Raw genomic sequence first — 11,532 nt, 5'->3', positions numbered from 1 at the left:
GGGATGATAATAATTTCACTAACAGCATTGTTATGCAGGAAATACTTCATGGTCTCATAAAGGTCTAAAGAAATGTGAACTACTCACTGATGGACTGGTTCTGCCTATAACATTACTTACACAGCTCAATATATAAATGAATCAATGCATGAGTTAAAAAGTATCCATTAAGTGCTTACTATATGCAAAGCACTGAAAATACAAATAGAAAAGCAAAAAAAAAAAAAAAACATGTTCTGTAAGAGTTAATGGGGAGAGATAATGCATAGGTTTGCCAGAGGAAGAAACCCAAACATACTAAACTCCATCATCTATATCACAATCTGTTTATGGCATACTTGTTGAATCTAATGGCCACTAAGAGCAATTTTTTTTTAAATTTAATTTATGGAATAAAACAATCATTTCCCTAATCTAGTATAATTTTAAAAGGATGAATACACATGGAATTGCAAATATTTTATGTACAACTTGCTATTCATTTTAAATATATAATAAAAGTTATCATGTAAATTTCTTTTTTTCCCTTTTCCCCCTCCTCACTTGCTTTAGAGATGGCTAGAATTAGACACGAATATGTATATATGTAAAATATGTATGTATGTATGTATATATAAATTCATTCTATACATACAAGGAACTCATATTCTAATGGGGCTCACATTCCAACACATATAGAAGATGCAAATCAAATGGAAAGGGCCCCTGGTGCTTAGGCACAGTGGCAAAGAACGTGGTAATACGTCTTCTTTACAGTTATTTCCACCAATAAAATGCAGTTTTTTTCTGGTGTTAAACCATTTGACAATGCTAATGACTTAAGTGGTAAGAATTTTATTTTTCTTGTCTTCAGGAGATACGCCTGTTGAGGAGGCAGAGATTGCTATAAACTAGTTGCCAGGTCACTTTTCTAAAAGGGTTGATCACCTGAATGTTTACCATAAGAGCTGGACCAGTGGTCCAGCTGCTATTCCTGGTGTTCTTTCACTTAGGTCTTGGGCTATCTCCATGGTCTGAAGGGAGTTGAGGTTTAGATAGAGGCATTGGTTTAACATATCCTGTCTTCCTCTCAGGGTGCTTTGCTGCATCAGCAGTTTAGCCTATCTTGTGAGGGATAGGTGAATAATCATCGGTGGAGATGATTGGCCCATTTTCCACAGGGATGATTTCCCTAGATGATAAATGTGAGGGCTGTGCTGAGAGCTGAGCTAGGGATCTGGAAGGTACTGCTATTCCAAGGACTCTTGAGTTTATCTTATAGTGTCAGCATGTGGTCAGCAGTCAGCATTGGTGATGGTGAGGTATATGGATCCTTTCTTCACAAGTTTCTCCCCTTGATGATAGCTATGGGAGACCATGTAAACAATACTTAGATCCCCTGTATTTACTTCAGAAGAGTAGGCTGGTCCTCCTATTGACATGTTCACTAGAGTTCAGCACATGGTCATAGTATTTAAGCATGATCCTAGTCCCCATGCTCAGCCTCAAAATGATGCAAATGGTCCCATGGGGGAAAAATGAATAAGGAGAGGTGTCAGAATGGTCAAGTTTTTCTCTCTTGACAGTTTTCCATGGCATAGAGAATTGAACTGGAGTCAAGAGATATTGTTATTTTTACTTGTCTCCATCATAAACTTGCTTTCTGATCTTTAGTGAATAACTCTCCAAGTCTCAGTTTCCTTTTCTATAAATTGAGGGAAATCTAGCTAATTTCCTGGGTCACTTACAATTAGTATGCTTACAATAATTGACTATGGGACACCGTGATGTGGAGGAGTGGGCTCAAGGTTAAGCCTGTACTGCAAAACCATGTGCTCATGCCAGCCAAAATGTTTTCTGTCCACAAAACTAAATGACTGACTCGACTGTATTCTTTTTTTTTTTAATTTTGGAGGTAATGGGGTTAAGTGACTTGCCCAGAGTCACACAGCTAGCTAGTATGTGTCTGAGGCTGGATTTGAACTCAGGTTCTCCTGACTCCAGGGCCAGTGCTCTATCCAGTGCACCACCTAGCTGCCCTTTGACTGTGTTCTTGACAGAGTCAACTGATTGTGAATGGATCCCCTTGACAATGCACAGATATTGCATTCCTAGGATCCTCTTTTATTCTCCATGCATTAGTTGCAGCCTGTGACTCAACCATTCTTCATCCTGGCCAGACACATGTGCAGTGGCACTATAAAACATAGGAATGAAGCAGAAGGAATCTTTTTTTGCCCTCTAGGCTCAAATCTAGTGCTTTCCTGTAAGTATGGGGCAAATAGAGTATGGACCACATTCCCATTCACCAAGGCTGTGTTTACATGGTACTGAAACTACTGTTGGAAAAATAGAAAATTAGGTCAAACCAGTTATTTGGCATTATTCAGACAAAAACAAATAGTTGCCTTAATTCAAACAATATTTGTTTTTACTGAATTGACTAGTCATTTTGGAGTTGGAAGCTACCTGAGAAGTCATCTGGTCAAATAATCTTTTTAGACAGGCTCTGTTTTTGGATTTTGTCTCCTGTGAATTTCTGAGTGCCTCAGATACTATTATTCTTCTGACAGTGAAGCTAGTTTTTATGGTAGTTAGCTTAGGTGTATATATGCAGTCAATTTTCTCCTCCTAGCTTTTCAATTCAAAGCCCTTTGAGTTAGATTTGCAAGACACCAGAGAAATACATTCTAACCGATCTCAGTTAGATGTACTCCATCCCTGGCCAGGAGTCTGTCATTCCTCTATTTTAAGCCAGGGTCCAGAAATCCAAGTCTCATTTTGGGGATCCATTTTCTTGGCCAGTTATTCACGTATGAGTATCAGTGATTAAAGTACTTGTGACCTTTTAATTTTTAGTTTCCTGCCTAAGAGTTAATCTTAGACATACTTTATAAATTCCTTATGACAGTGTCATTTATGCTCATATGAATCATTAGTAGTGGGTAATAGTTATTTGCTTTGATAAGTCTACAATTGTATACCTGTAAAATGTCAATAATAAGTCTTGCATTCCAGTTCTCATAGGAGACAGATGCATGGAAAGTGCTTTGTAAACCTCATGGTGCTATAGAACTCTGAGATGTCATCACTCCATACCCTCTGACATTCAGAGAATGAAGTGTGACTATAGAGTAATAAAACTTGGTATAACAATGCTGTTATTTCTGTAAACATATTTGAAAGTCTGATTTTGGAATTACCTCACAGCCAGTTTATGAGCTATGCAAGAATACCAGTCTCATAGGAGGCAGCATGGCTCACTTGAAACAATATTGGATTTGGAATCAGAGTATCTAGTTTGACTCAACCCTAGCTTGGTGTAACCTTCAACAACTTCTCTATTACTCAGTTTCCTTATCTATAAAGTAAGGGAAATAGATTAGACAACATGGAAAGTCCTTTCCAGCTCTAAGTCTGTGTTCCCATGATCTTAGTCACAGTTTCTTTTTTGACCAAAAGTGATATCACCCAGTGTGATCATTTTTCTCATTCACCAGATTGAACTCCAAATGCCTTTTGGCTGCTCATGTACAACAACCACATCTATAAAGGATGAAGTCTGATCATCAATGCATTTCTTCAAAAGAAGTGCCATAGACTTTTAAGACAGTTGTTAAAAGGGGGGAGGGAGGGCTCTAAAAGTTTGTGAAGCAATGTCAGTGACTTTTGGGAAAAAAAATGCATTGCCTCCCCCAGGGACTATTTTGAAGGGTATATTCTCATTTGCATGTAAAAGTTCAGCTACATTTCTCTAAAAAAATCAGTGCCATTATTTATAGTCATTCCTCACATTGCATAAATCTGCTCCCTACTAAAGTGTCCTATTCCTAATGAGTTCACATCACCTTCTGTTCACCTGAATCTGCTAACAATCAGTATTTCTCACTGATGGATTTCTCAGAAATGGCTCAAGCTCAAAGGTTCAGAATTCTATTTTGGAATTCTCCAGAGAAGAGGAGAGAGAATTTGTAATGGTAGGGACTTTCTTCATTAATTAAAATCTGTCAAGCAGTTGGCAGCTGAAAGGGGGAGCTGGAGGTGGGGGAATCCTGTGGTTCACCACTACATTCCTAAAATTCATAAGCACTATGGAATATTTCACTGTAGGTCCGCCAGAAATGGAACTAGACTTGGGAAAGAAAGGAAGGAGCTGTTTGGAGGTGGTAGAAATATCAGAGGGGAAAGCAAAAGAATCCATAGATTCAAATGTAGGAAATTTTAACATTGAGTGAGAGGCAATTCTTCAAAGAGTTATTTCCCTTTAAAGGATCATTTTTTGACTCATGTTTCCATTTGTTCCCAAGGTATAGGATTTTTGTTCAGAAGAAGCGATTATTGAAGATCAATTTATTTATTTATTTATTTATTCATTCATTCATTTATTACTGTAACAAATATTTTCATTTCACTTTTATTTGCATTCTAATGTCATATTTACTCCTGTGCCATAAGCTTTTGTTTCTTCAGTTTCTTCTGGGATATCTTTTTCTTTTGAGCAACCTCCTCTTTCGGTTTAGGAACAATTTGTTCCTTTTCAGTAAGTATCATCTCAATATGGCAAGGAGAACTCATGTATGGGTGGATTCAACCATGAGCCCTGTAAGTATGCCATCGCATTTTGGGAGGCTTGTTAACCTGGATATGCTCAATGACAAGAGAATCCACATCCAAACTGTTCAGTTCTGCATTACTCTTTGCATTTTTAAGCACATGCAGCAAGAATTCAGCACTCTTTTGGGGCCAACGACCCTGTGCCCAGCTCCATTGCTTAGCTTGGGCAGACCTGCCAACTCCACCATTATATAGCCCAAATGGAACACATTGTTTCTTCACTATGACATCTTTCAAATACTTGGCAACTTTTCAGATATGCGTGCCCTTGATAGAGTGGGCTGTTTCACTGGTGTTCTTGAAGTGGACCTGGAGATTTGAACCCCCTGATGATTTTGTGAGGTTCTCTGGATCAAGAGAGTACCTCACCATTTCAAATGATTACCAAGACAGGGGTCAAGGGCAGAAAGGTGAAGATCTCTTTAAATTGTCCTTCTTACCGGTTGCTGTTCTGTCCCTCAGGACAAAGCAACTATATACAACTATATAATCAAGGGCTGTTGGTTGTATCAGCATTAGTATTCCCTCCAAATCTGAGGATTACAGTCCCTTTATAACTAGACAAATGGCCTCTGAGAGTAGCTGAGAAAAATTTATTACCCTGCAGCCAAACTGGTAATGAGACCCACTGAACTTAGTTATCATAATAATAGCTAGCATTTATATAGCACTTTAAGGTTTGCAAAGCCCTTTACAAATAGTATCTCAGTTGATGCTCACACCAACCCTGAGATATAGGTGCTGTTATTATCCCATTTTACAGGTAAGGAAACTGAAGCAGATAGCAAATAAGTGACTTGCACAGGGCCACACAGCTAATTAGTATCTGAGGCCAGATTTGAACTTAGGTTTTGCTGATTCCAAGTCCAGAGCTCTATCCATTGGGCAACCTAGATGTCTTTATACTGGTCCTCAGACAAAAATTCCACCATCTATCACTAGACCCACATTTAAAATCCCTTCAGTTGGATAGGGCCTACCAGAACTTCCACTCTAATGGCAAAGCCTTAGAGAATCCAGAGTTACTGCCGTGATACCATGAGACATTGGAAAAGGGACTTTAATGAATGCAAATCATCTTTAAAAAGTAATGGAAAGTAACACTGGCCTAAGAGCCTAAGAATCCAAAGAAAAAGGCTGAGCTAAATGAAAATCAGGCAATAGATTTAATTACCTTCTGAATATTTCCTCTCTAACTATGGTTATATGAGTCTACAACAACTAGTTGAAAGTAAAAGACAGGGGCAGCTAGGTGGCCCAATGGATAGAGCACCAGCCCTGGATTCAGGAGGACCTGAGTTCAAATCCAGCCCCAGACACATAACACTTACTAGCTGTGTGACCCCAGGCAAGTCATTTAATCCCATTGCCTAGCCAAAAAATAAATAAATAAATAGAAAGTAAAAGACAATTAATCTTTTTTCCCCTCTATGCCATGCTGACATATTAAACCATTTACTATGCTAATATTTTTATTTAATCTAATACTTTAAAAAACCCTGATTTGACTAATTTTGCCATTTTGCAGACACAGTTTTTATCTCTTTGGCTGATTTTTCTTCTTGTTCATTAAAAAGGGAGTCTTTCAGATTGTTTCAATAGTCTCCCAATTGTTTTCCCTTTCTCCTCATTCCAATTCAACTTCCACTCAGCTGCCAAAGTTATTTGCCTAAAGCACAGGTCTGACCATATTACTCACCGGTTCACCGGTTCAATAAACTCCAATGACTCCCTATTACCTCTAGAATAAAAACAAAAACAAACAAACCAAAAAAAAAACCCAAAAAACTCTTTTTTTCTTTGGCATTTAAATCTCTTCACAACCAGGCCCCATCTTATCTTTCCAGCCTTATTGCACATTACTCCCCTCTATGTCTTCTTCAGCCATACAGATCTTGCTGTTTCTCATGCTGGACATTCTCATCTCTAGGCCCTTGCACTAGCCGTCCTCTATTCCTAAAATACTCGCCCTCCTCACCTTTGTTTCTTGCAGTCCTTGGATTTCTTCAAGACAGCTTAAATCCTGCCTTCTGCATGAGGTCTCTCCTGGCTACCCCACCCTAACCCCCAAGATAACCTTATATTGGTTTTGTAAATATTTTACAAATACTTATATAGTACCTCTACTTAAAAATATGGACCTACGTAGCCATGTCCATTGTCAATGGAAAGAGTGGGTACAATCTTTAGCAAACAATAATAACAAAGCACACAGAGGGAAAGGGAATTCATTCCTTTTGTATTGTAAGGCACCAATATCCTTTCTTTTCTAATTGTGTCCTAACACTACTTTCTCCCTGGCAGATAGCTCAGAAACCTTAATCTGTTTCTCTGCATAGCTTAGCACCCAATGATCATCAGGGTTAATTTCTTTTTTTTTCTTTTTTTTACTCATAAAGCCACCATGACTTTTTAATAGTAAATTTCTTTGTTTTTTTTTGTTGTTGTTGTTATTGTTGGGTTTTTTTGTTTTGTTTTGGTTTTTTTGAGGCAATTGGGGTTAAGTGACTTGCTCAGAGTCATGCAGCTAGTGAGTGTTGTGTCTGAGGTCACATTTGAACTCAGGTCCTCCTGACTCCAGAGCCAGTGCTCTATCCACTGCACCACCTAGCTGCCCCCAAAGTAAATTTCTTAAAGACTAAGTATATGAAAGGCGATTATCACCTTGGTCAAGGTAAGTGGGTTCTTTAGTGGTATGTTCCTCACAAATGTACCAGTGAGATCGGAGGATATCAAAAAGATAAAGAGCCACAAAATGGATTTCCTGACACTTTAACGATGGTTATACATCACAATGTGCATAAAAAATAACAAATAAAAATAAAATCAAGATTAAAATTTGAAATGAGGAAAAAGTAATAACCTCATATTCTTAAGGCAAATACAGGTCCTTTTAAGGAGGCACTTAAATCCATAGACGATAAAATCCCAGAGCTACAGTTAGGCATGTAAATACAGGACCTGCTAAATATTTAATATTATCGAGCTTGTGTGATTCAAGCATGGTTTTCAGGCCAGCAACTTTAGTGTCTATCTGTCTGTAAGAGCCCAGAGTTGTTGTGCCTGCAGTGTTTATACTTCTGATCTCATTTCAAGTAGCTTCCTTTCATTCAATGCATACAATGCTTTTACTCTGCTCTTTTGTAGATTATAATCCAATTTGTTATCTGCCCCGACTTTAAGTATTTCATCCAACATTCTGTTTTAATTGGTGGAGTTCAAGTGTTAATTTCTCATTTTCTGCTCCTGGCGTTGAAAATTCACTCTATCCTTTTTGACACCAGCAATCTGAGACATTTGCTGTATGGTGATCTCCTGATTCATCGTGGTGACCATATCCTGGTGGACAATCTCCACGCTGCTGTTCGTGATCTTCACTAATGAAGAGACAATGATTGCTGCTTGTTAGGTGGTAAACCCCTTTTCTTCCAGAAGAAGCACCACAGCATGGGTGTCGAAGTAGAGTTTTTTTACTACTCCCTGAAGAGGTAAAAGGAGGTAACTTTTCTGCTTCTTGTTGTGACCCAGCAGAAATGTTCAAATCTCTCCTCGCGGGAGCCAACACTGGGAAGCTGCAGGGGTGAAGGGGGCCGACGACACTGGGGACGAGACACGACTTGCACCACCTCGACTGGCCACCGCTGCCCAGCCCCGTGCCCGAGGGGGCAGCCCCAGGGCAGCGGCCGCAGCCAGCAGCAGGTGAGGAGGCTCGGGCGCCCATGCGCCAGGCTCCTCCGCCAGGCTCCCCAGGGTTAATTTCTGAATCCACAAGTGACTCTCTTCTCTGCTGCCAGATTGCATCATCTTTGAAGCTGCATGCTTCTCCTAAGTCACTATATGCATTTCTCTCTGCTCTCTGATGGATTCATTGTTTCCTGAGTGAACAATTATGCTGCAAAATATGATTACCAATGTGGATGCGGGGAGGTGAGAAAATTCCTTCCTTCCACCTCTACTTCTGATAGAGGCACAGGGTTCACACTTCCCAAAGCTGCAGTTTATCTCTGTCTCCAGACCTACCAGGCTTAGCTTTTTTTGTTTTTGTTTTTGTTTTGTTTTTCGCATATGGTAGGCACCAGTACAGACACTGCATGTGACAGAAGTTGGGGGCAAACCGGGGGGGGGGGGGGGGGGGGGGGGGCGGACAGAGGGTTCAGGGTTAGAGCAGGGCAGGTGTAATAGGAATTATTTCTGTCCACTGATGGACTGTGATATAGACCAGGGAGGGATCATGTCTGAAAGGTGCTCCCACTGTCAGTCTGCCAGGCTGGGTGCTTTGTGTCCCCAGATGTCAGTGTTGAAGTAAGCAATATTAACACCTGGCATGCCAAGGAGGCCTCCTGCCACAGACAGGTGATGTGCCTGTGCAAAATTGGAAAGCATGGAGTGGGCAGGTGTGGGGATGCCATGCTGGAGAGTGCTCTGGGCCTGTGGAGCCTGCCAGAGCATTTGCTGTCTCATGATGGTCCCTTGATTACTGACACTGGACACAGCTGGAGCCTTGGTAGGGGAGAGGGTTGCCTGCTTTTGTAGTTGCTGTTCAATTTCCTGTTCCTGCCCTAGGGCTTTGACAAAGGCATTCTTCAACCGGTTAGTACGCTCAGCCTTTAGGGCCTTCTTCCGGTTGGAGGTCATGCACCCCTCACACAGAATCTTGCCATTTTTCTCTTGCTTCCAGTGTGGGGTAAAGTCTGTGCAGCACTGAGCACATACAAATGGCTCCACCCGCAGAAGTGAGGCACAACCTTTACCTTGGCTGTCAACGACACTCTGCACCACCTCCTCCAAGCCCACCATGTAGATGAACTCCCGGTCTGCTGCACTGGGCAGGAAGTGGAGCGGAGGGGCAGGAGGCTTAGGGGGTGGGATCTCCAGTAGTGTCTTTTTCATCTGCTTACAAAGGGCCAGTTTAGCTGCTGCTTGTGAATTGGCTGCATCAGTCATGGCGCTGGGACTGGGGAGTGGTGAAGACACCCTGTTAACAATCCCTGGCTGGATGTGAGAGGCAAGGTTCATATACATGGCAGAGGATATTGTGTGCTGGCAAGGGACAGAAGAACTTGACTGCTGCTGGTTCATCTTGGTGGTGCTTGCGAGGCTAGGTTTGGGTGGCCTTCCCTGGCCCTGCAGTTGGGCAGGGTTTGGTGCAATAAATTGCTGTGACATCAGCATGTGTGGAAGGGTTGTGTTGGTGGCAGAGTGGATGACGCTGTGCCCCTGCAATGTTCTCAGCTTTTGGGGATCCACCCCCTGAGCACGAGGCCTGGAAGGGAGCTTGGACTGGCCCTGCTGTCCTACATGGGCAGGAGATGGCTGGATAATTGATGCTGCATTTCGAACAACTGGGGTCTTTTGAACCACATTCTTCTTCTGTAGCTGACTCTGTCTCAGTTTCTTCAACAGTACCAGTCTGGTTTCCTCCAGATGTAGCTTATCTCTCAGCTGCTTAATAAGCTGCCGCTGCTCCTCAATACCTCTCCCCTTAAACATCTCCAAATTGGCTGCTTTCAGTCTCTCTTCCATTCGGAAACTGGAACGAGGACTGGAAGCCTCATTGTCAGAAAGGACATTGATGTCAGGGGAGGAAGCCAGCCGTCCCAGGTCTGGCTCACTTCTAGCACGCATAACCGCAGGCTCATCATGGGTGCTCTCCTTGCCTGGCCTTCTAGCAGTCCTGTTATCTCCATGCCGCCTCAGGTTCCCTTTAAGTTTTCCCTCATAGCCCTTGCCACAGCCGCCCCCATTCTGTTTAGTAGGTAACTCACGGCGCATCTCAATGCCTGCCCGGTCCTTCCCTTTGAGCAGTGCTAACATTTTTAATCGCTCCATAGCCTCATATCCTTCCATCTTGAGTCTCTTTGCCAGTTTATCATCACGTTCATCTGCCTGGTCCAGGCTTTGCTTTAGCAGATTCAGGCGAAGGGCATCTTCTGTCATTCTATCCATTCTGGCAGTGGCGGTGGAACTCCCGGCTTGGTCCGTCTCAGGCTGCAATGGAGGCTGCGAAAAAGGAAAAGGCGGAGGTGGTATGGACTCCAGGCTCCGCTTTCCAGGCCGGGGAGAAGGGAAGGGGAGAAGAAAAGGCGGGCGGCTGGATTTCGGGCAGAGCAGACACTGTGGTACAGACAGGATCAGCAGCGCAGCACCACACAAACAGGAACGCTGATTAGGCCCAGGCTTAGCTTTTTAAAGGCTGTCAGGGGTGTGGCCATTCTTCAGCCAAGAAATGCCAAGTTCACACTTCGTAAAAGGATAACGTCATAGAAATTGATTTGCACGTGTTAACTTATTAGTACCTTTCTTCCTTTGTTAACTATCTCTTACTTTCTATGATTGCATCAGCTGAGCTGGTAAAGAGTAAGGCGGATTGATGGCTGGGAACCAAATCCTTCCCACTCTATTCACAATAACTGAATTCCTTGAAATGGTAGTTTTATTCAAATTCATACTAGTTGACATTTTAATTATATGTAAAATACAGTACTATGTTCCAGCCCAATGGAATGATGCAATGAAAATTAAAATAATGTGACCACTTCATGGGATTTGTTATTTGTGCTAATTGAGAACTAGCTGTAGATAGTGTAACTATTACTTTCCCCATTATGGAGATGAAGAAAATGAGCCTCAGAGAGGCTGCATGGATTGTCTACATTCACATGATTGGTGAATATTAGAACTAGGACTAAAGCCTATGAAATTTGATTCTAACTTCAGTACTTTTTCAACTACCACAAGCTGTCTTAGAAAGGAAAATAAAATGTAAGATATTGTTAATTCAAAGAGCTTAGTTGGCTCAGATAATTCCACCATTATCTACTTGGCCCTGGATTGGGTGCAGGTCCCTTGGTTCATACTGAAATTTCTCTAGACTCGTCCTGCCAAGTCACTGGGTTACATAAGGTTAATTAACTGCATTGTCTGATTTGGTCTAGCCCC

At 41.8% G+C, this 11,532-nt stretch overlaps 2 pseudogenes; both read right to left on the bottom strand.

Annotated features, from left to right (window-relative positions):
* Nucleotides 1-7,498: 7,498 nt before the first annotated feature.
* Nucleotides 7,499-8,397, bottom strand: LOC114049402 (annotated as a pseudogene).
* Nucleotides 8,398-8,847: 450 nt separating this feature from the next.
* Nucleotides 8,848-10,539, bottom strand: LOC114049584 (annotated as a pseudogene).
* Nucleotides 10,540-11,532: the final 993 nt, after the last annotated feature.

The sequence above is a fragment of the Vombatus ursinus genome, unplaced genomic scaffold, assembly GCF_900497805.2.
Source record: "Vombatus ursinus unplaced genomic scaffold, bare-nosed wombat genome assembly UNPS02014798.1, whole genome shotgun sequence".
In the NCBI taxonomy this organism is placed as follows: Eukaryota; Metazoa; Chordata; class Mammalia; order Diprotodontia; family Vombatidae; genus Vombatus; species Vombatus ursinus.
This window is presented reverse-complemented; position numbering and strand designations above follow the sequence as displayed.